Genomic DNA, 23,330 nt, shown 5'->3' with positions numbered 1-23,330 from the left:
ACAGTTTATATTCAATAGACCATCTTTTTTACATCAGTTTATTTTTAGAAGAATGAAACTATACCTGGAAAATTTTTTAAAGTCATACTAGTGGGCTTGTTAATTTAATTTTGTACTTTTTATCTTATTGAAGTATAGTTGATCTACAGTGTTATTAGTTTTTGCTGTACAGCTACAGTCACACACACATATGTGTGTGTGTATATATATACATATGCTGCTGCTGCTGCTAAGTCGCTTCAGTCGTGTCCGACTCTGTGCAACCCCATAGACGGCAGCCCACCGGGCTCCCTGTCCCTGGGATTCTCCAGGCAAGAACACTGGAGTGGGTTGCCATTTCCTTCTCCAATGCATGAAAGTGAAAAGTAAAAGTGAAGTCGCTCAGTCATGTCCAACTCTTAGCGACCCCACTGACTGCAGCCCACCAGGCTCCTCTGTCCATGGGATTTTCCAGGCAAGAGTACTGGAGTGGGGTGCCATCGCCTATATATGTAAATATACAAATGCCAAAGAATGCTCAAACTACTGCATGATTGCACTCATTTCACATGCTAGCAAAGTATTGCTCAAAATTCTCCAAGCCAGGCTTCAACAGTATGTGAACCATGAATTTCCAGATGTTCAAGCTGGATTTAGAAAAGGCAGAGGAACCAGAGATCAAATTGCCAACATCCATTGAATCATCAATAAAGCAACAGAATTCCAGAAAAACATCTACTCCTTTATTGACTATGCCATAGCCTTTGACTGTGTGGTTCACAACAAAGTGGAAAGTACTTAAAGAGATGGGAATACCAGACCACCTGACCTGCCTCCTGAGAAATCTGTATGCAAGTCAGGAAGCAACATTTAGAACTGGACATGGAACAATAGACTGGTTCCAAATCGGGAAAGGGGTACATCAAGGCTGTATATTGTCACCCTGCTTATTTAACTTACATGCAGAGTATATCATGAGAAATGCTGGACTGGATGAAGCACAAGCTGGAATCAAGATTGCCAGGAGAAATATCAATCACCTCAGATATGCAGATGACACCACCCTTATGGCAGAAAGTGAAGAGAAACTAAAAAGCCTCTTGATGAAAGTGAAAGAAGAGAGTGAAAATTTGGCTTAAAGCTCAACATTCAGAAGACTTAAGATCATGGTATCTGGCCCCATCACTTCATGGCAAATAGTTGGGGAAACAATGGAAACAGTGGCAGACTTTATTTTGGGGGGCTCCAAAATCACTGCAGATGGTGACTGCAGCCATGAAATTAAAAGATGCTCCTTGGAAGAAAAGTTAGAACCAACCTAGACAGCATATTAAAAAGCAAAGACATTACTTTGCCAATAAAGGTCTGTCTAGTCAAAGTGATGGTTTTTCCAGTAGTCATGTATGGATGTGACAGTTGGACTGTAAAGCTAGCTGAGCACTGAAGAATTGATGCTTTTGAACTGTGGTGTTGGAGAAGACTTGAGAGTCCCTTGGACAGAAAGGAGATCCAACCAGTCCATCCTAAAGGAAATCAGTCCTGAATATTCATTGGAACGACTGATGCTGAAGCTGAAACTCCAATACTTTGGCCACCTGATGTGACGAGCTGACTCATATGAAAAGACCCTGATATTTTATGCAGATCTTAAATGTCCTTATAATGGTAGTTTTCTATTTGCCTGTTTGCTTAAATGTCCATTGGACAGCAGTTGTACCAGCAGATGCTACTGTTCCCTGATGTTGGGAAAGGTTGAGGGCAGGAGGAGAAGGGGATGACAGAGGATGAGATGGTTGGATGGCATCACCAACTCAATGGACATGAGTTTGATTAAACTCTGGGAGTTGGTGATGGACGGGGAGGCCTGGCGTGCTGCAGTCCATGGGGTCACAAAGAGTTGGACACAACTGAGCGACTGAGCTGAACACATACATATACATTCTTTTTTCATTATGGCTTATTATAGAGTGTTGGGGAATACAATTCCCTGTGCTATACAGCAGGCCCTTGTTATTTATTCGTTCTCTATAGCAGTTTGCATCTGATCATCTCAAGTTCCCAATCCATCTTACCCCCACCCCCTTCCTCTTGGCAACCACAAGTCTGTGCTCTATCTGTGAGTCTATTTCTGTTTCAGAGATAAGTTCATTTATGTTATATTTTAGATTCCACATGTAAGGTTTATCACATGGTATTCTCTTTCAGACTTGATTTAGTATGATAATCTCTAGGTCCATCTGTGTTGCTTCAAGTGGCATTATTTCATTCTTTTTTATGACTGAGTAGTATTTCACTGTGTATACACCACATCTCTATCCACTCATCTGTTGATGGACAGTTAGGTTGCTTCCTTGTCTTTGCTATTGTAAATACTGCTGCTATGAATATAGTATATTTTTGAATTATCTTATTTTTATATTTTAGTATTACAGTTTTGTCCAGATACTTACTCAGGGGTGAGATTGCTAAATCATATGGCAACCCTATTTTTAGTTTTTTATGGAAAATTCCACACTGTTTTCCATAGTGGCTGTACCAATTTACGTTGCCCTCAGCAGTGTAGCAGGGTTCCCTTTTCTTCACACCCTCTCCAGCATATTGGCCATTCTGACTGATTTGAGGCGTTACCTCATTGAAGGCCTTGTTCATTTTAACAAGAAGTGCTGCAATAAATCTTCATGACCAGTATGTAGCATAAAGACTGTTTTGTGAGAAACTAGAAAAGTACAAAATAATATTTTGATATGTAGCAGTCTTCACTGTGTCTGTACAATTTGCATTTTCCTTCCTAAGCTATTATGTTCAAAAAGTAATCAAAAGGAAGATAATAACTATTTAAGGAAGCTTCAAATAATCTTTCAAAGCTTGAAATGGAGAGTACCACCTTCTGCTATATAGTAGAATCCATAAAATTACACTTCTGAGATTCTTTACATCTTAGAGAATTTTCACTTTTGTGCTTTCCTTAACCAGCTCCAAACTTAAATTTTTTTCTGCACCTTGTCCAATAGTGCAGAAACACTCAGGACACCTGAGCCTTATCCAGTTCAAAACTCAAGAAAAATTTCAATTCTGAGAATATTTGGAGGCATTAGTGGACTAAGGAATTTTAGTATTGTAGCTTCCCAGGACAGAGAAGGCGATGGCACCCCATTCCAGTACTCTTGCCTGGAAAATTCCATGGACAGAGGGACCTGGTAGGCTGCAGTTCACGGTCTCGTGAAGAGTCGGACTCGACTGAGTGACTTCACTTTCACTTTTCACTTTTCACTTTCATGCACTGGAGAAGGAAATGGCAACCCACTCCAGTGTTCTTGCCTGGAGAATCCCAGGGACGGGGGAGCCTGGTGGGCTGCCATCTATGGGGTCGCAAAGGGTCGGACACGACTGAAGTGACTTAGCAGCAGCAGCAGCAGCTTCCCAGGAAAGATAGGTTTAATGAATCATTCAGGGGGTTAACTCAACGTTCATTCATTCATTGACCATTCATGGATCCTTGGCTTCATCCCAGGCAGTAAGGTGCTAGGAAACAAGTGCTTTCAGTGGCTTCTGGTCCAGTGCAGTGCTGCCCTCCTGTTAGCGCCAAGCCTTGTGCATGGCTGGCCTCCACCCGCAGAAGTGCTGATACGGTGGCTATGGAGTGGAGCCTCAGAAACCGCCTCTCCTGGGAGCATGCACACGATGCTGACTGACAGCCTTGTCTGCAGATCACACTTTGAGTAGCTCCCACCTACCTCTGGTAGAAGAAAAAGCGATGCTGAGCTGGACTTTGAAGGATGTGTTAGAATCATCTAGTGAAGACTCATTACACAAATTAGAAGGGAAGGAATAAGGATTGGGGCTTTCCACGTGGCACTGATGGTAAAGAACCCTGTTAATGCAAGAGACATAAGAGACGCGAGTTTGATCCTGGGTTGGGAAGATTCCCCTGGAGGAGGAAATGGCAACCCAATATTCTTGCCTGGAGAATTCCATGGACAGAAGAGTCTGGTGGGCTACCATCCATAGGGTCACAGAGTGGGACACAACTGAAGTGACTTAGCACACACACACAGATAGGGATGAAGGGAATTCCAGAAGAGAGAGCAGAGGGATAGTATTGGAAACAGCTTAATACAGCTTACGTAAAGGGTACCTATGGGAGAACAAGAGTGCCTCCTGTGTGCCAGCTGTGGTACAGGATAATGAACTGGGCAGGCACGGGGACCTCTTATACATTTGGCTGAACTACTGGCTTTTATCTGCAGAATAAAGCAGTGACACTGAAGATATTTGGGATAGATAAGGCAGCAGTTTCTTGTTTTAAAACCATTTTTTTGAACTTAAGGAAGGCCAGCCTGGATCAGATTAGAGGCAGGAGGAGAGGGTGGACCTGTGAGTAATGCACGCAAAGATCAAAGAAGGCTGGGGAATGGAGAGGAGGATGAGGATTCCAGAGGAACAGAGGAGAGACAGTCAGGGTCCAGTGGCTGCAACATCCAGGCAGAAGCGGGCTTGTGAGACTGGAGTGAAGCCTCTTGTCTTATATTTACCTTTATGGAGAGGGAAAGAAAACAGCTTTTATTCTATCATCCTCTATAGATGGTTTATAAGTACCCATCCTTGATTCTAAGATTCTTTTCAGTTCAGTTCAGTCGCTCAGTCGTGTCCAACTCTTTGCAACCCCATGGACTGCAGCACGCCAGGCCTCCCTGTCCATCACCAACTCCTGGAATTTATTCCCACTCATTTCCATCGAGTTGGTGATGCCATCCAACCGTCTCATCCTCTGTCGTCCCCTTCTCCTGCCTTCAGTCTTTCCCAGCATCAGGGTCTTTTCCAATGAGTCAGCTCTTCACATCAGGTGGCCAAAGTATTGGAGTTTCAGCTTCAACATCAGTCCTTCCAGTGAACACTCAGGACTTTTTAGGAAGAAGAACAACAAGAGAGTCCACTTAGAGTGCTGGTCCATAACAGGCCGCAGGAAGACTACCTGGATTTGAAGCTCTAATTGCATGTGGCTTCAGGCAAGTTACTTAACCTCTCTGAGCCTCAGTTCTCTTAAGGCAGTAATAACTGCTTCCTCACAAAGTTATGTTGATGATTAAATAAATTAATATTTCTAAAGAGCTTGTGACAGTACCTGGCAAACAGGAAGCATCATTATAGTATTATGTGAAACCAAATATAAAAGGCCACAAATGAAACCCATGCATTTTCCTCTTACGTACACTTGTATGAAAACCAGTTTGCACACACTTTTAAGAAGTCGTCAATGCTGAAAATTAAAGTCATTTTGTTGCTATCCTTTAAAATATCCAGTGAATAGGGAGTATATAAAGTTACAAGGAGCTGTGTTGTTGTGAAATTCTCATATTTTAACTGAATTTTTAATAATTATTTAAATTCTGTGATGGTTATGAGAGGCAAATGAGATAGATGCATTCTAGTGTATCAATGGCTTCTGTGCTAGGAAATTATCTAGGATTCTTCAGAAAAGTACCCTGGAAAAGCTGGGTGTGAGAGTACTTGGTGAGTTTTTGAAAGACCTTTTGAAGACATTTTCCAGGAGGAGTCTGTTTTGCAGGTAAAAGAATAGCCCCTTTCCTAGTTCTGCTAGAGTCAAAGTAAGGTCTTTTCTTGGCTAAGAGTCTTAGACAATTTTGGATATAACCCCTTCTCCAAATATTTGGGAATTAAAATGGGTTTTAGCTTTGACATTATTTGCTGTGTGTTGAGAGCAGGTTTGACCTTTATTATGAGTGATGTGACTATTACATGGACTGTTTCAATGGCTGATTGTTTTTACTCGGGTAAACACAGGTGTGTCAGGAGTCCTGGCAGCTGAGTCGTGTCCCCCCGAGGGTGGCACTCCACCGCCCCCCCACCACGATGCACCCATCTGCAGGATCAGTGCTGGGCCCTGGTTTCCCGGAAGTTCATTTCTGATCCCTTTCTTCTGTATTCTCTGTTTTACAAAATATTACTTCAGGAGCCTCACCCCCAGAGATTCTCTTTTAGGGGCCAGTCACTTCTTTGCAAAGCTGACAGCATGAATGAGTGACTGACGCCCATGAAAGGTTGAGAACCCCTGGTGTAGACAAGTTGTGCTAAGAGTTTTACATGCGTGCACATCTAGCTTCTGCACTCTGTTCCCTGCTGGGGATTCCAGCATCACACACGCCCTGAAATCGGTCTGATGCTTATGTTCTGAAACCGTGGGTGCTGCAATGAACCCCAAATGCAACCAAACCACTGTCGGCGGCGTTAGTGGATGAAATAAATGCGGGCTTTCAGAAGGCCCAGTCTCTGATTCCGTGACCTCTTGACCCTGACCTCTGCCTGTTGGGCTCACTCGTGTCAATCTCCCTGTACCCCAGCCCTCTAACCTGTGCCCCAAACTTTAGAGACCCAGCTCTTTCATCAATGTCTGGCTCACGGACCATGCCACTTGTTTAAGTTCAGATCACCATTAACTGGTGTCAGTGCCTGCCCTCGTTTGGGACTCCAGTTCTCAGCCCTTTCTCTGGAACATTCCACCTCCTTCAGGAGTGTGCTGGCCACTCGGGCTGACATATCCTCTCCCAGCCTTCAGGCTCAGGCTGATCTCCACTCCAGCCGCAGTGGATTGGGAGATCCACTCCCTGGTCCTAGTGGAAACTCCTGTCCGGCCTGTCCTGTAGCTGTTGCTCTCTGTTCATTTCTTCGTGCCTCTGACCCAACCCCCGAGAATGGCATACTTAAAATACCACAGAAATCCATCTGTGCTCCCAAGTTTTGGAGCTATGCGGACAGTCTGGGCAGCTCTGCACACTGACGGCCTCACGTGTGAGGGCTGGCTGCCTTCGGCTGGGTGGCTTTGCTCTGTCTGTCCTCCAGCAAGCTAGCCCGGGTTTGGTCCCGTGGTGATGACTGAGGCCAGGAAAGTCACCTGCATCAGGAGGAAACGGGGCCCTCTTGAGGCTTGGGTTCAGAATTTGCATATCATCACTTGTGTCCTATCAGCCAGAATAGGTCAGAAGACCCCCCGATACAGGGGGTAGGGGGATTTAGGCTCCATCTCTTTACTGAGAAGTGCAGCAAAGGTGCGTGGCAGAGGCTGTGAGTAAGTAGGGGTGGCTAATCAGACCATTTATTTATGTTCACATTTCCTTTTAAAAAATTTTTTAGTAAATTTTTAAAATTAAGTTTTACTGGAGTGTAGTTGCTTTGGATTCCCAGGTGGTGCGGCAGTAAAGAATCCGCCTGCCAGTGCAGGAGACGAGAGTTTGATGCCTGTGGGGAAGATTCCCTGGAGGAAGAAATGGCAACCCACTCCAGTATTCTCACCTGGGAAATCCCGTGGACCGGGGAGCCTGGTGGGCTACAGTCCGTGGGGTTGCAAAGAGTCACAGTTGGGCACAGCACGGCATAGCATCGATAGTGTATGTGTGTATCAACCCAAATTGCACCCCCTGCCTTCCCCGCTCGGTGTCCATACGTTTATCATCCGTGTCTGTATTTCTGCTTTGTCAGTAAGGTCTTCTATATCATTTTTCTAGATCCCACATATATGGATTAGTGTAGGATGTTTGTTTTTCTAACTTTCTTCACTCTGTAGGACAGGACACTCTGTGTCCATCCGTGTCTCTACAAATGACCCAATTTCATTTAATGGGACCATTTATGCCATCAGGCAGTGAGCACATTTCCCTGGAATGTGGGAGGGGCCCACACGTAAACACAGTGCTCCTTCTAACTTGGCCCCAGACTCAGTTCCTGCTGAAGTTGTCCACAGAGACTCCACTTGAGCAAAAGGCACCAGTGAACATGATTATTTCATAGGGGAGAGGAGAAGGAATCCCTTTCGTGTCCTTAAACTGCCAAAACATTCCCTTAGCAGGTCTCCTCCCCAGGTAACTAGTTGGTTGTTCTACCAAGAGGTGCCCAGTCCCCCAGGCACAACTGTGTCTTCTCCCCAGACCACTGCTTACCTGCTAGCTCCAGCTCCTCACCCTGGAATCTTCACCTGGAGCTAGTAGACACCTCAGTGTCAGATTTGTCTTGTCACTTACAGCATCCGTTCTGCTCTTGTATACCTGCCCTTGGCATTGCTGTGCAGTTGTACTCAAAAGCCAGGCCTTGGGAAAACAAGAAAGGGCTGTGGAGGTGGGTGGTAAGGATCCTTTCCCTTCTGTGTGGTTGTTTTTTGTTTTTTTTTTTTTAAGGTTTTTTTAAAAATATGGATGTGGGTGGACCATGTTTAAGATCTTTGTTTAAAAATAAAATAAAATAAAAAAGATCTTTATTGAAGGTTACAATATTACTTCTGTTTTATGTTTTGGTTTTTTGGCCACGAGGAATGTGGGATCTTAGCTCGATCTTGCACCCGCTGCAGTGGAAGGTGAAGTTAACCACTGGACCGCCAAGGAAGTCCCCTTTCGAATGTCTTCATCATCATTAACAGCAACACCCCAGGAAACCTGTGCTGGTCCAAGAGCTTTGCCCAGGAACGAAGATGGGCAGTGTTGGCCCTCAGAGGCTCAGGAAGGAAAGAGGGAGTTGGACTGGGATATCACAGCTCAGCCAGTCCTGGGGGGATATAAATAGGGGGGTGGCAAGAGCAGAGAGGAAGGATGGGGTCTCAGGTGAGCAGGAAACGTCATGTAACTTCTCTCCTGGGAGCTGCTCACTTCCACGTCTCCTAGAGACTTCCTGAGCTGGGACCACCCAGGAGAATCTCAGCAGGTGGAAAAGTTTAGGAAGAGCTCAACAGCTGATGGGCTGGCTGTATCACCTGCTTTCCTAAGGTCTGTTTGGCGAGAACCTGCTTAATCTGCTCTGTCTTTTGTGGCCTTAGTGAACAAGTGTTCTGTGTGGCCTTTGTAACACTGCTTTGTCACCTCACACGTGTATTTGTCAGTCTGCTCTTTCCTCTCTGGTCTTTTGGGAAATAAGGCAATGCCCTTGATTCTGCTTCCATTCCTTTCCTCTCTGAGGAAGCCGTCCCTCACCAGCATTCCTGCTTTCTCTCTGTTCCTCTCCTGCAGTACAGAAAGTTTTCACTGGTGGAGTATCCTAGATCCTGTGTTCCCCACTGAGGAATTATGCTTGATTACTGTTAGTTACCAGCCAGAGCCTCAGTTGCTAAAAGAGTTGCTATAAATCTGGGGGAGAATTGCATGCCTTCCCCGAATGTCAGATTTATTTGCCACATGAGTTTATCAAAAATTCAGAAAGAAGCAATTCATGCCCTAGAAAAATCAGTCTTCCTCTTAGGAAAAGCCCCATGACTGTAAGTCCAGTTTGGTTTGGAGGGAGCATCCAATGTGAATGGGTGCCTCAGGCCCTGGGGGCTTCCCAGAGATTGGCTGCCATCCACCAATCAGAAGCCTTGGCTGAACATGAGCCACTCCTGGGCAAATTTCTGCCCAGCAACGCAAGGTGGAAGGTTCCCATCCCCCTTTCCTCCCCTCCTCACACTCAGGAGCAATGTGCTTCCCTCTACAGACAGCTCCCGAGAAAGCAATGAATGGACTGCAGCCATTTCTGGTAAGATTCCCGTGTCCAGACTGACCAAATGTGCAGAGAACTCTTAACTTGGGGTGGATTTCGGGTGTCTGTGGTGGGTTTTATTGCCATTCTTCAGTGTTTATTCAGACCAAGTTCCGAAGTCAGGAAGGAAATGAATGGAGCTCTTCCCTGTAATGGCAGAGAAACTCCCTCCTTTCCAGGCAGACAGTTATCAGATGGAGAAAACCAGATCTTCCATCTACACGTCACCTTGGCCTCCAACTCCTGACGGCTTCAGAAATGAGCAGGAAAGTGACTAGAAACAGGAAGGTGCAGCAAGATTAGTCAGGAAAGGAATGGGAGGGAGGGAGAGACTGATGTAGAGCTTCCTCTAGAGGCCAAGTCTTTGGAAGGAGGAGGAAAGGAAGCAGTGCTACTGAATCATGACAAGCCAGGAAGCTCTGGGACCTTCCCTGGCCCGCCTCCCATGCTCCCCAAGGAGCCTTTGAGGCTTGCCAAGCCATCCATTAGAGTTCCGTGAATGGCCTCCCCAGGGCTTTTGCTCAGAGGCTCTTCAGCTTCGGGGCCTCCAAACAGAGCCCAGAGTGCAGGGCGGACCCAGCAGCCATTTGAGGATGAGAGAGGAGACAAGAAACTGGCCTGTCTTGACTCATCTTTGTCAAGCATTGCCCTCGGGCCCTGGAGGCGCTGAAAGGATGTGTCCTGCACCAGAAAGAACCGAGTCTGTACAAAGTATGCATAAAATAGATAGCTAATGAGAACCTACTGTAAGGCACAGGGAACTCTGCTCGGTGCTCTGTAGTGACCTAAATGGAAAGGAGATCCAGAAAAGAGGAGACATACGTAGACGTAGAGCGGATTCACTTTGTTGTGCAGAGGACACGGAGACAACACTGTCAAGCAGCTACACTCCAATAAGAATAAATTTAAAAAGAAAGAAAGAACCCAGTCTGGCTCGGGGTAGCCTCAGAATACCTGGAGCCTCTGATGGTGTCGAGTTTCCTGAAGTCAGCCTCATCTGGGAAGTCTGAGACCCTTCTGGCTTGCGCATGTCCCTCTCTTTTCTGTGTCTTTCCTCAATGGCAGCACCCCCTTGCTCCCTGCCTTCCAGCTTTCACCCTTGAGCTCAGGCAATCCATCCCATTCCTGCCCCACCCCATGCCCACATTCATCAGGAAAGGTGGTGGGGTGAGAACCACCCTAGCCTCTCACAACACAAGAGCACTTCACAACAGTTGGGGAAGAGGGAGGGGCAGAGACCCCCCTGAAGAGGCCACAGGCCCCCTGTCCCATGACGAGGGCAAGTGGGAACCTGGGCGACTGCGGCCAGACCCCTGATCTCCAACCAGCCAGTGGACAAGGAGAGGCAGCACATGTGGCTTCTTGCAGCCTAAAAAAATAAAAGGAGCTAGTTCTCAGGCTTTGCCATGTGCCTGCCATTTACAAGGAGCTGTGCTGTCTTCTTAAACTCCCGCTAAGACGCCCTGGTTAGAGAAACAAATTACCAAGTGCAACCAGAAAGCGGTCTTTCACAGGTCATTATCAGGGCCTTGTCAGTGCCACGCCTGATTGGGAGCCACTCTCAGAATCATGTAGATTCTCTTGTCAGGGGGAGCTCTTTCTACTGCTTCCTGCTGTCCTGTCATTTTGTGCTAACCCCCAAAGGCAGTGTTAAATTGATGTCATCATTCCAGTTTCTTCCTGGAAGCATTTTTCCTTTCTGGTTAACAGTGGTAACATTTGCACAATAATCAGAAGAGACTAGTAGCCAAACAGGAATTCTGTGAAAACCCCTAACTGGAATGAAGGCATTCATTTCTGCCCTGGTCCCAGGCCCCATCATTCTGGGGCTACAAAGAAGGATGAATCATACAGGTGATAAGATAAAGAAAAATAAAGAAGTAAAGTAAAAACATCTGCTTTATTGACTATGCCAAAGCCTTTGACTGTGTGGATCACAACAAACTGTAGAAAATTCTGAAAGAGATGGGAATACCAGACCATCTGACCTGCCTCTTGAGAAACCTGTATGCAGGTCAGGAAGCAACAGTTACAACTGGACATGGAACAACAGACTGGTTCCAAATAGGAAAAGGAGTATGTCAAGGCTGTATATTGTCACCCTGCTCATTTAACTTATATGCAGAGTATATCATGAGAAACGCTGGGCTGGATGAAGCACAAGCTGGAATCATGAATGCTGGGAGAAATATCAATAACCTCAGATATGCAGCGGAGAAGGCAATGGCAACCCACTCCAGTACTCTTGCCTGGAAAATCCCAGGGATTGCGGAGTCTGGTAGGCTGCAGTCCATGGGGTCTCGAAGAGTTGGACATGACTGAGCGACTTCACTTTCACTTTTTGCTTTCATGCATTGGAGAAGGAAATGGCAACCCACTCCAGTGTTCTTGCCTGGAGAATCCCAGGGATGGCAGAGCCTGGTGGGCTGCCATCTATGGGGTCGCACAGAGTCGGACATGACTGAAGCGATTTAGCAGCAGCAGCAGATATGCAGATGACACCACCCTTCTGGCAGAAAGTGAAGAAGAACTTAAGAGCCTCTTGGTGAAAGTGAAAGAGGAGAATGAAAACTTTGGCTTAAAGCTCAACATTCAGAAAACGAAAATCAATCATGGCATCTGGTCCCATCACTTCATGGCAAATAAATGGGGAAACAGTGGAAACAGTGACAGACTTTATTTTGGGGGCTCCTAAATCACTGCAGATTGTGACTGCAGCCATGAAATTAAAATACTCTTGCTCCTTGGAAGAAAAGTTATGACCAACCTAGACAGCATATTAAAAAGCAGAGATATTACTTTGCTAACAAAGGTCCATCTAGTCAAAGGTGTGGTTTTTCCAGTAGTCATGTATGGATGTGAGAGTTGGACTAAAACGAAAGCTGAGCACTGAAGAATTGATGCTTTTGAACTGTGGTATTGGAGAAGATTCTTGAGAAAATCCTTGGGCAGCAAGGGGATCCAACCAGTCCATCCTAAAGGAAATCAGTTCTGAATATTCATTTGGAGGACTGGTGCTAAAGCTGAAATTCCAATACTTTGGCCACCTGATGTGAAGAACTGACTCATTGGAAAAGACCCTGATGCTGGGAAAGATTGAAGGCGGGAGGAGAAGAGGATGACAGAGGATGAGATGGTTGGATGGCATCACTGACTCAATGGACTTGAGTTTGAATAAACTCCAGGAGTTGGTGATGGACAGGGAGGCTTGACGTGCTGCAGTCCATGGGGTCACAAAGAGTCAAGACACAACTGAGCGACTGAACTGAACTGAATGTAAAAGCAATTCCAAAATGAGAAAAAACTTATTGCCTTCAATCAAGGAGAGGATTCAGTTTGAGAATTATGAAAGTGTAGAATTACTACCAAACTAAAAATTGAAAAGAATGTTGATAATTGTTGAACTGGGTGAGAGATACACACATGAGTTTCACTGTACAATCTGTGTTTGTGTATACTTGAAAATTTCCATAATAAAATATTAAATTGTGGTAGGAATTGGGTCAAAGAGGTCATGCATGGCACAGTAGTTCCTAGGCAGAGACCATTTGCCCCCTAAATTTAATTAGCTAGGCTGACAGGACCCATTCAGTCAGTCACAGCTGAAAGCATGTTTGAAAGTAAACCTGGCTTTTTCAGACACACGTGGGCAAAGGGGTCCCTGATCAGCCCACTTCTCGTATCACATAATGCAGCCTAAGGTTTTCATAAATGCTGGATTTTGGAATTTTAAAACAAAATGTACATGCACTCAAATGCAGGGATTGACATGTATGCTTAGTTGCTTAAATGAAGACTCCTACTTCATAAAATTCTTAATTAAATGGGAAAAGCATTCTACATTCTTGATCTTTGTTAATCATATCTGGGAGAAGCCTGGACATTTAGATCATGATTTCATTAGGGCATTCTTACAGTTCCCTGGGTGGCAACCTAATCTAATTTTAGCAAATTTTAATTGCAAGTGCTGTGAGTGTTTGTCTGAACTGGAGTTGAGTCTGAGATATTCTGTCTTCTGGAAGTAGTACCACCAACCCTTCTACTCCAGACCCTCCATTGAACCAAGCCCAACCTGAAGAGTTATACAGCCCAGGACAGTTGTACAAGTGGCTACCTGAATATTATGTGTTTAAATATTAAAAGTTGTAAGTCCAGCTAACAAATCGCTAAATAAAATATATTCTAGTATTCTACCTTGACAAGTATGACTTTGTAGCAGCCTGTAAGGCCAGGCTCAAATTTTGAATGCTTGGTCCCTGAGAGGCCTGCCCCAGGGAACGTGGTGATTGAGGCAAGGTGGTCCCTGGCTCCTAGGCTCCTGGCCATAGCCCACATCCTTTCTCGAGGAACCCTGTCTTTATCTCGCAGCACAAAACAGGGGCCTCCTTGCTCATGCATGGTCTTCTTAGCCCATACATTCAACTCCGTCCATCCCAGTCCAACCCCAGTTACCCCATGGCCAACCCTGGGGCCTAGAGGTGGACAAGTCCTTGCCTGTCCTGTCCTCATGAAGAGGTGAGCTAGAGGCCACGAGGCAGAGAATTCCAGAAAACCAGAGACTACGTGATCCAAAGACTGAAGCAAATGTTCTAGAAAAACATGTCCCCTTGACTGATTTTCAGGGCTTAAGGGGATCCATAGGAAAGAGCTCTGTCTCTTCCTCTTCCTCTGTCAGACCCCAGATGTTAGCATGTCCCCAGGGGCTCAGTGTTGAGCTCTGTAACCCTCTAGTGCTTTCTGGTACTTTCTTCCTAAGTGATCTCATCTGTTTCCATGGTTTTATATCCCTATTCATTCATTCAACAAATATTCCTATTTCTAGGTACTGGGGATACAGTAGTTTAAAAAAGGAGACAAAAATCCCTGGATCACAGAGCTTTCTTTCCACCCAGGAGATAGATGATGAGTAAGATGTGGCAGTTTTAAGCATAACCTTAAATTCTCTGTTACTCCATTCAGTGTGAGATAGGGTCAATGGCTACTTGCTTGAACTCCAGTGGTCCTTAGAGTCCAGCAGAAGTGATGCTGTGTGACTTCAAAGGCTATGTCAACAAAGGACATGACCTCGTTCAATGGAAATGCTTACTCCTAGAGCCTTGCATGGTCACATTGGAAATATCCTGAGACCACCATGCTGGAGAGTCTACATGTTGGCGTTCTGGTCGACATTGCCAGCTGAGTCTGCCCTTCCACCCAGGCATGAGATGCGAGAGGGAAGCCAGCTTGGAAGTAGGTGCTGTAGCCCTGCTGTTCTGGCCCCAGCCATTTCATCACTTCCAGCTGAGGTCCCAGATATCAGGGGCAGAGAGGACCTGTGCTCACTGTGCCTCCTCCAGTACTGGCCCACAGAGTCTATGAACAGGATAAAATGTGTAAACGGCAGGCACATGGCAAAGCTTAAGAGCTAGCTCCACTATTTGGGGGCAGGATGTATATACTGAGTTCTAAATTCATATCTCCAGCCGAGACCTGAGTTCCAGGTCATATGTATAGCTACCTTCTTACAACTTCATTTGAATCTTTAAGCAGACATCTCAAAATTTCCTCTTCCACCTTCCTCTGCATCATAGTAAGAGGGAAATGTAGACCGATTAAAGTAGGGAAATGTGTTTCACACACCTCTTTTGTTAAATTACTTATTTATTTATTTGTGGTTGTGCTGGGTCTTCGGTGCTGCACCTGGGCTTTCTCTAGTTGCTCAAGTAAGGGTTACTTTCGAGTTGCAGTACGCGGGCTTCTGACGATGGTGGCTTTTCTTGTTGTAGAGTGCAGGCTCAGTAGTCGTGGCATGTGGGCTTATTTGCTCTGCAGCATATGGGATCTTCCCAATCCAAGGATCGAACCTCCTGCATTGGCAGGAGGATTCTTTACTGTTAGACAGCCAGGAAAGCCTCCATGCACATCTGCACACAAGCACATACATACACATGCACACATGATGAAAAAGAAGGTTCCTTCCATTCAGCCAGAGAGGTGAACACCAGAGCTCAGAAAGTGGCTGGTGACCCACTGGAATCTTCTTCAACATCAGAGCATCTGGAGGCATCTGGGAATGGGAGTTCAGGCAGCAACAGCAGTAGCATCAGAGAGAACAGGCTCCGAGGACAGCTCCACGCAGAAACGGCCATATGGACCAGTCGTGTAAGAGAAGCAACTGCAGTTGACAGAAGCAGGGGTTAGAAAGAATTAAACATGAGACAAATACAACTATCATCTGCCAACACTGCTGGCTGCTGGAGAGACACAGGAAAGGGACAGACTGAGATCTCGCCATCTGGTAGCCAGTGAGTCTACAGATTTCAGGGTAAACCACTGAAGTAGCATTTCCTGGATCCTGCAAGCTGGTAAGGTGAGCAAACATTGGGTAATACAAGAGACTAATCTGGAAGGACACATACGGTTCTTTGAGCACTGGCTTGCAGATCAAATCTATAAAATCATATGCAGAAGTCAGCCTCTGAGATGTCCTCATATTCAAATCAGTGAGGTTCCACACACATGGAATGGAACTAATCTGAGAAACCAGTAGAATATCGCACAAACAATGGTGTGGGATTCTGACAACCAGGCCATGGAAGACACCATCAATTCTGAGCTGCCGTTTCGGGCCGTTCACTCTGGGGAGGCCAGCAGCCATGTTGTGAGGAGCCTCAAGCCATGCTGGGGAGAGATCCACCTGGCTCAGAACTGAGGTGTCCTGACAACAGTCTTGCAAGTTAGTCATCTCAAAAGCAGGTGCTCCAGGCCCAGTCAAGTCTTCAGCTGCCTGCACCCATCTTAGCTTCAACTCCATTAGAAACCCCAAGCCAGACCAGTCCCATTAAGCTGGACCCAGATTTCTGACCCACAATAACTCCATGGGATAATAAATATTTATTGTTTTTTAATTACCTACATTTCAAGGCAATTTGTTATGTCTCAAGTGATAAATAATACAGGTTTTGGCAGCAGAGGCGAGGTCAGACAAAAGATTCTTTAAAGATTTAATGACTGTATCTTCTCCCAGATTTTCTGGATGCAGTGTTTTCATGGGTTCAAGCCCCATGAAACTGAGGTGACTTTGTGGGCTTCATGGACTGACTCCAGCAGGCAAGGCTGGGCTTGTAAACACAAGAATGATAGGAATCGAAGAGACAAAGAGAGAACACACGAGCACTTCTGAAGCGTCTGTATGTGTCAGGTTTACTGGTTTCGATAGCCAAAGAGCATCACATGTCCAAGCGCAGGGTTTAGGGAGGCTGATACTGAAGGACATGGATACAGGCAATTGTGATGAATCGAGGCTATCAGTATGGTTAATGCACCACAATAATCTACTGAGGTCGCTTTAAATATGTCAAGTTATAGGAACATTTTAAAGATGAAAGGCCTTTTATTCACATGTCCCTGTTTTCCATAGCTGTTTAATCTAATCCAATTTTCCATAAGTTTTAATGAGTGAGTCCTTAAATATCCACAGGGTTTTTAACATTAAATCCACTCCAGTCCATTTGGCCAGTTTTCACACCAAAATTCCTTCTTTCATCAGTTGCCAGAGGCCTTCCCTAAGCTTTGATATGCTGTCTAGTAATAAAAGCCTGACTGCTTACAAATACAATTTTTAAAATGCCTTTAAATCATTTTCTTAGGACTGCCGCTCACTTCTCCCAGTACATGCATGCAATAGGTCTTTTTCTTCCAGAAGCAGAAGGGAGATTCAAGAGAGAAAATGCAGTGCATGGGATGTGGACTCACAGAAACCCCATGATTATCTCTTTCCCCAACTGGAAAGAAATACCATCCTCCTTCCTTAATGGTAGCTCTTGGCCCTTTGAAGTTCAACTGCCATTGCTGATTTTGTCCTGGGTGATTCTTTTGCAACATTTATACCTGTTGGGTTAGCATGCTTATATTGCATATGCTTTCTTTTCCTTTTTAAAAAATATTAAGCATAATTTTTATCTTTTTCCACTTGCATAAAGAAAAAACACCTAGAACAGAAAATTTGAAAGGCATATTTAAACAAAATCTGATGGTGTTTTAATTTAACTCCAAAAAGAGTTGTTACAAGGCAGTTTCGTGGCACTGATCTGTATTACAGGAGGAAGCCTCAGCTGCACAAAGCTCCTGAAGAAAATGATGTGTAACTTATGGGCCTTGAAAGTCTGCATCAGATACTCGTGGGGAAATGTGCCCTACTTAGTGCAGTCAGCTCTCTTCTTTGAAGGCTTTCTGAACTTAAAAGACGTGGAATTTGGCCTCTTTATATATATATATATATATATATATATAAAGAGGTTTGGCCTCTTTATATATATATATAAAGAGGCCAAATATATATATATATATATATATATATATATATATATATATATATATGTAATATGGAGTGTAAGAAACCATTTGCACTTAAAATGTTGACATTGGTGGATTTGGCATATTCATTTCAAGAGATTTCAAGCAACTGGACGTTTCAGGGCTGTTAGTAACTTGTGACTGTGTGGCTGCTGCTGCTGCTGCTAAGTCACTTCAGTCGTGTCCGACTCTGTGCGACCCCACAGACGGCAGCCCACCAGGCTCCCCCATCCCTGGGATTCTCCAGGCAAGAACACTGGAGTGGGTTGCCATTTCCTTCTCCAATGCAGGAAAGTGAAAAGTGAAAGTGAAGTCGCTCAGTCGTGTCTGACTCTTGGCAACCCCATGGACTGCAGCCTACCAGGTTCCTCTGTCCATGGGATTTTCCAGGCAAGAGTACTGGAGTGGGGTGCCAATGCCTTCTCCGGTAACTGTGTGGAGGCAGATGAAATATCTGAAAGTACTGTGAGGCTGGCTTTTGGGTAAGAGCCACTCACCCCCCACCCCTGAGGGGGAGGGGCACTCCTCATCCTCCCATTCCATCCTCGCCCACCTGGGAGCTCTTTTGAAGCTATAGTGGTAGCCAGGGTGTTGCCACCGCCTAGCCATCCCCAGGCTTCCCTAGTGGCTCAGCTGGTAAAGAATCTGCCTGCAATGCTGGGGACCTGTGTTGGGAAGATCCCCTGGAGGAGGGCATGGCAACTCACTCCAGTATTCTTGCCTAGAGTGTCCCATGGACAGAGGAGCCTGGCGGGCTACAGTCCATGGGGTCACAAAGAGGTGGACACAACTGAGTGATTAAGCACAGCACAACACAGCCATCCCCACTGTCCAGCTGCCTTCTATCCCCTTTCTAATAACATGTGATGTTCTTTCTGGTTTCCACTTCTGTTGGGTTGGCCCAAAAGTTTGTTCAGGCTTTTGTATCATCTTATGGAAAAACCCAAACCAACTTTTTGGCATCACAGCTCAAGGTGGCCTTGCTTGGATTAGAGTCAGTTATAGTGATTGGCTGTGGGTTGACCAAGTGATTTAAAAAGAAGATCTGCATGTCATTTAGCCATTGCTATGTAACAAACCACCCCAAAACTTAAGTGATGAGCTTTTGTTATAATTCTGCAAGTCATCGGTGTGGTTCTTCTGCCCTCAGATGGGCTCACCTATGTGTCTGTAGTCCGCTGCAGATCAGGGAGTGGCCCTGCTGCTCCTGGCCAGACTCACATGTATGTGGGTGGTTGGTTGTAGCTTGGTTGAGGTTGGTCTCAATGAAGATGGCTTATCTCTACTCCATGTGGTCTTTCATTGCCCCTAGTTTGTTCTTATGGTGGAGACAGAATTCCAAATGAGAGTGAAAATGTTTCTCATGAGGCTCACGCTCAGAACTAACCTTGTCACTTATTCCATATTCTGTTGTCTAAAGCAAATCAGGAAGCCAGCCCAAATTCAAGAAATAGAGATATAGACTCCACTTCATGATAAGAGGAACTATAAGCTCACATTGCAAGGGGCATGGTTTCAGGGAGAAGTGGAGAATTGGGATCCTTTTTATAATCAGTCTACTGGAGCCAGAGTGAAATGTCAAGATCAACTATCACTCTGTCTGTCTCACTTCTCTTTCTCAACAAGGAAGTAGATGGAAGAGCTGCTTGAAGCCAGCCTCAAAACAAGGACAGAACCACCAGAATTGCAGAAGCAAAGTTCCACAGCCCTCATGATGGTGTGGACATCTGAATCAAGCCAACTCTCCTCCTGGACTTTACAGATACTTAAGCCAAATTAAGTAAATTCTGATATTGCGCCAGCCTGTATGATTGGGGTTTTCTCTTTGGAACAAAAAGATACCTAAATGATACTGCAGTTCAACTGAACAATAGCTTTTTTTTTACTACCTTAAAACTGCCCTTACCCCCAAGAAATTCAGCTGCTAGTGCATCTATGAAAATCAAAAGAATGCAGAGATACGCGGGAGACTGTTCTTAGTTGGACAAAGTTTCCTATAAATTAAAGAGTAAAATATCTTACTCAACAGAAGCTCACATCTGTGACTTTAATCCTATATTTATGGAATATTCAAGAGTCTGAACGGGTCACTTAAAATTTTCAGTTATAATTTACTGTCTCTTATGGAAAAAAAATTACATGTTTCAGTAGACAGTTACTCAAGCTGTTTTTTTTTTTTTCTTTTAAATTATGTCTTTTGAAAGGCATTCAGCTTATTTTCTCTCTTCCCACCCATTGATTTTGTTGACCTTTGTGTTCTATGGCTTATATTAAAAATACCGTTGGTATGTTGAATATTCTTTTCTTAAATGATACACAATTTCTTTGTGATTCCAACAAAAATGTCTAGGGGCATTGACCTCAAACTCCCCCACCTAGTTTGAGAAGTATAGCTTTAATAGTGTTTTAACACTTCTAGATTTACAAAGGACCTTGGGACATATTTTTCCCAAGTCTCAAGTGTCTACTGTATTTATCATTCCTTTAAGCAACAAATGGATATTTGTAAGTCATCATTGTCTAAATGATGTATAAGTAGTTTCAAACTCCAAGAGCTCTGACAGGATTCCCAGGCATGAAGCTTCTAAGCCCATTCGTGCTGCTGAAGGAAGCCTTAGGCAAGTCACATAAGGACTTCCTAGGACAGTTGTCCTGTTGATCAAATCAGAATCAGCCCTTTCCTTCACTCACTCACAGACTTCAACAGTTCAAGTGAAGACTAGGAAGACGTACTTTTGACTGACTTGAACTCTAGCTGTAAGCAGTTTATAATACAGCATTCACATCAGCAGTAGCAGTGATATAGCCGGGAAGACACAGGCCGTCGTTTTCACTCCACTGTGACAGGAAGGCAAGCATGGAATGGAAACACTCTAAAAAGAGCCTGGAAATCATATACAATCTCAGACCTGCCCAAATTCTCAGGAAAAAAAAACTATTCCAAATGTTCAATCAAGTTTGGATTAAGCCCTCACCGATAGAAAGCTGTTAGTGTTTCAAAGGACTAATACCAAAGGAACTTACACAATTTTCATGGTAGCTTAATAATTTACAAAGGTCCACCTCAGCAGGGCAGTCATGTACAGCTGTGTGGTTTGTCTACTGCACAACGTTGGAGAGCAACGTTTGCATAGCCTGTGAGGTGAATGGCTCCCTCAGGTACAGTATACACACCTATATATGACATCCCTACACTCAGGTCCCTGTGTCATTTGTTAATAGAGCTGGCACCGTCTTATCCAATGTCAGAAACTGTGTGTCTCCTTTCCCTGGCTGTTCAGTCTCCCAGCACAAGCTTTTCCCTATTAAGGAAAAACATGGATCTGAGACATCATGACTCCTTTGTTGTCCCCAGCCTAAGGACCCAAACCCTGAAGCTTGTTGTCCCTCAAGCCTCTCCCAGGAGACATTACCAGAGAGGCTGGAAAAGGGGAGGGGATGCATCCATCCCAAACCCACCAATCAGCTCTTTCTTTCACGGACTGAAAGAAATCAGTTATCAGTCAGATACGTGTGTTTCCTCTCCTTCCTGGGAGATGCGTTTCTTCTCCCACTAAGCTGTTTGCTTAAATATTCATCAAGCCCTTTCCCACCGTCAGTAAATAAGTTCCATGAACTCCTGCCACTGCTAATGAATCTCTCTGCCCCACTCTCTCCTCATCCCTCCCGTTCTTCCGTTTACCTTGTCTTCCCAGAGAATAACTGTGATGGTAAAGGCTGTGAGTGACTCAGTTTCCAGTGCATGCTTTCCACCTCCCCTTTTGAAGATGAAGACACTAAGTCAGGTAGGTAGGAACTGACTGGGTTCCAGGTCTGTGTGGAGAGCTGTGCTCTGAGTCATGGGATTTCACGATGGGCTGGGCCTGGGGCAGAGAGAACCAGCTCTGGACCATGACACATGGGCACGAGGGCCAGCTCACCATGTCTTTTCTTCACTGTGCTATTCTTTGAATATAGGATCAATGCTAATTGAAAAGTGAGCCCATTGGTGGGTGCGGAGGAGGCCGTTAGTGACTTTTCTCCATCTCTCCTCCGTCGTCACCCCCTCTCCTACCTCCTAATACAACCACGCCCTGCAGCTAACTGGTCCTGGTGCTGTAGAGGGCGGGTCCCTGGTGACAGCTGGGTCACTCTGAGTGCCCACCCTCGCTGTGCACTCAGCCATGTGGTCTGCCTTCACTGGGGGACACAGCAGGGACTTGCACAGCATGGGGACATTTTCACTCCTCTTTGAGAAAACATGTCCGATTCCCCTGGAAAGGTGTCTAAGATACACGTGCAGTGGAGGCAAGTCATCCCAGCTGAGGCCACGCTGGAACTGCCAGCCCCCAGCTGACCAGTTAGCAGAGAGTGGACCCACCCGCAAGCCTTGCTGAGATGGGCTGAACCCAGCCCAAGTCAACAGAACCACCCAGAAACCCAGGAAAAAGCAAAGACAGCTGTTTGAATCCACAAGTTGGTTACAAAGCAGTAGAAAACTGGTACAGTGTCCATGGGTTGTTACTGGACTTTAGACGTAAGTATCCTCCCCAAGTGTCCCTTGGATGTAGGGATGTTTTCCAAGAACAAAGTGCATGCAATCTTCAGCATTCACCTGAGACCACCCCATGGAGATCTTGCCTTGAATGAGGCTGCTCCTTGCTGAGGCGGTAATAGTGCTTGCTTCTCAGGCCCTGATCCTTGGCTGACTCTTGCTGTCTATGTGGCATAGAGTCAGGTTGTGCCTTGTGACCAAGGTTAGCACCTTCACTGAGACCTTCACTTTTGCTCACTGTTTTGCCTCCACAAATAAGTCTACTCACTGATGGACAAAGCCTGTGTCAGAGTGAAGCCTTGTGGGGCTGGCACTGGAGGCTTAGGGCTACCTGCCCTTGTCATGGCACTGGGGACCCATGCGGAATGAGACAGTAAGACAGCCAAGCCCCAGGACCCGCACAGGCATCTGGAATTTCTGTGTCCACCCGCCTACATCCTGAACTTCTCTGCCACTGTGACCCACCAGTGACATCCCTTGATGTTCTTCCAGGTACCTAGAGCGCTCCTCCACTAGCTACAGGTTTTCAGAAGGGCACCCATAACGATTATCCCTCCTCGCCACCCAAGTTCTGAAGCAACTGCTGCTGCTGCTGCTGCTGCTGAGTCACTTCAGTCGTGTCCGACTCTGTGTGACCCCACAGACGGCAGCCGACCAGGCTCCGCCGTCCCTGGGATTCTCCAGGCAAGAACACTGGAGTGGGTTGCCATTTCCTTCTACAATGCATGAAAGTGAAAAGTGAAAGTGAAGTCGCTCAGTCGTGTCTGACTCTTAGAGACCCCATGGACTGCAGCCTACCAGGCTCCTCCGTCCATGGGATTTTCCAGGCAAGAGTACAGAGTGGGGTGCCATTGCCTTCTCCAGAAGCAACTGAGAAGTGAGATTTTAGAAATGGCAGGTGGAGGGGACTTCCCTGGCAGTCCAGTGGTGAAGACTTTGCTTTCACTGCAAGGGGCTCAGGTTTGATCCC

General features: G+C 45.5%; 1 long non-coding RNA gene across 1 annotated transcript; it reads left to right on the top strand.

The window, feature by feature from the left end:
• The first annotated feature begins 7,267 nt into the window (after window positions 1-7,267).
• On the top strand, window positions 7,268-23,036 carry LOC123329292. The gene is made up of 3 exons (XR_006544708.2): window positions 7,268-9,489; window positions 21,522-21,611; window positions 22,853-23,036. It is a non-coding gene; the product is annotated as an uncharacterized LOC123329292 (long non-coding RNA).
• The last annotated feature ends 294 nt before the right edge of the window (window positions 23,037-23,330 follow it).

Source organism: Bubalus bubalis, chromosome 14, assembly GCF_019923935.1.
Source record: "Bubalus bubalis isolate 160015118507 breed Murrah chromosome 14, NDDB_SH_1, whole genome shotgun sequence".
In the NCBI taxonomy this organism is placed as follows: domain Eukaryota; kingdom Metazoa; phylum Chordata; class Mammalia; order Artiodactyla; family Bovidae; genus Bubalus; species Bubalus bubalis.
The sequence above is the reverse complement of the archived record's forward strand: the minus strand, read 5'-3'. Positions and strand labels throughout refer to the sequence as shown.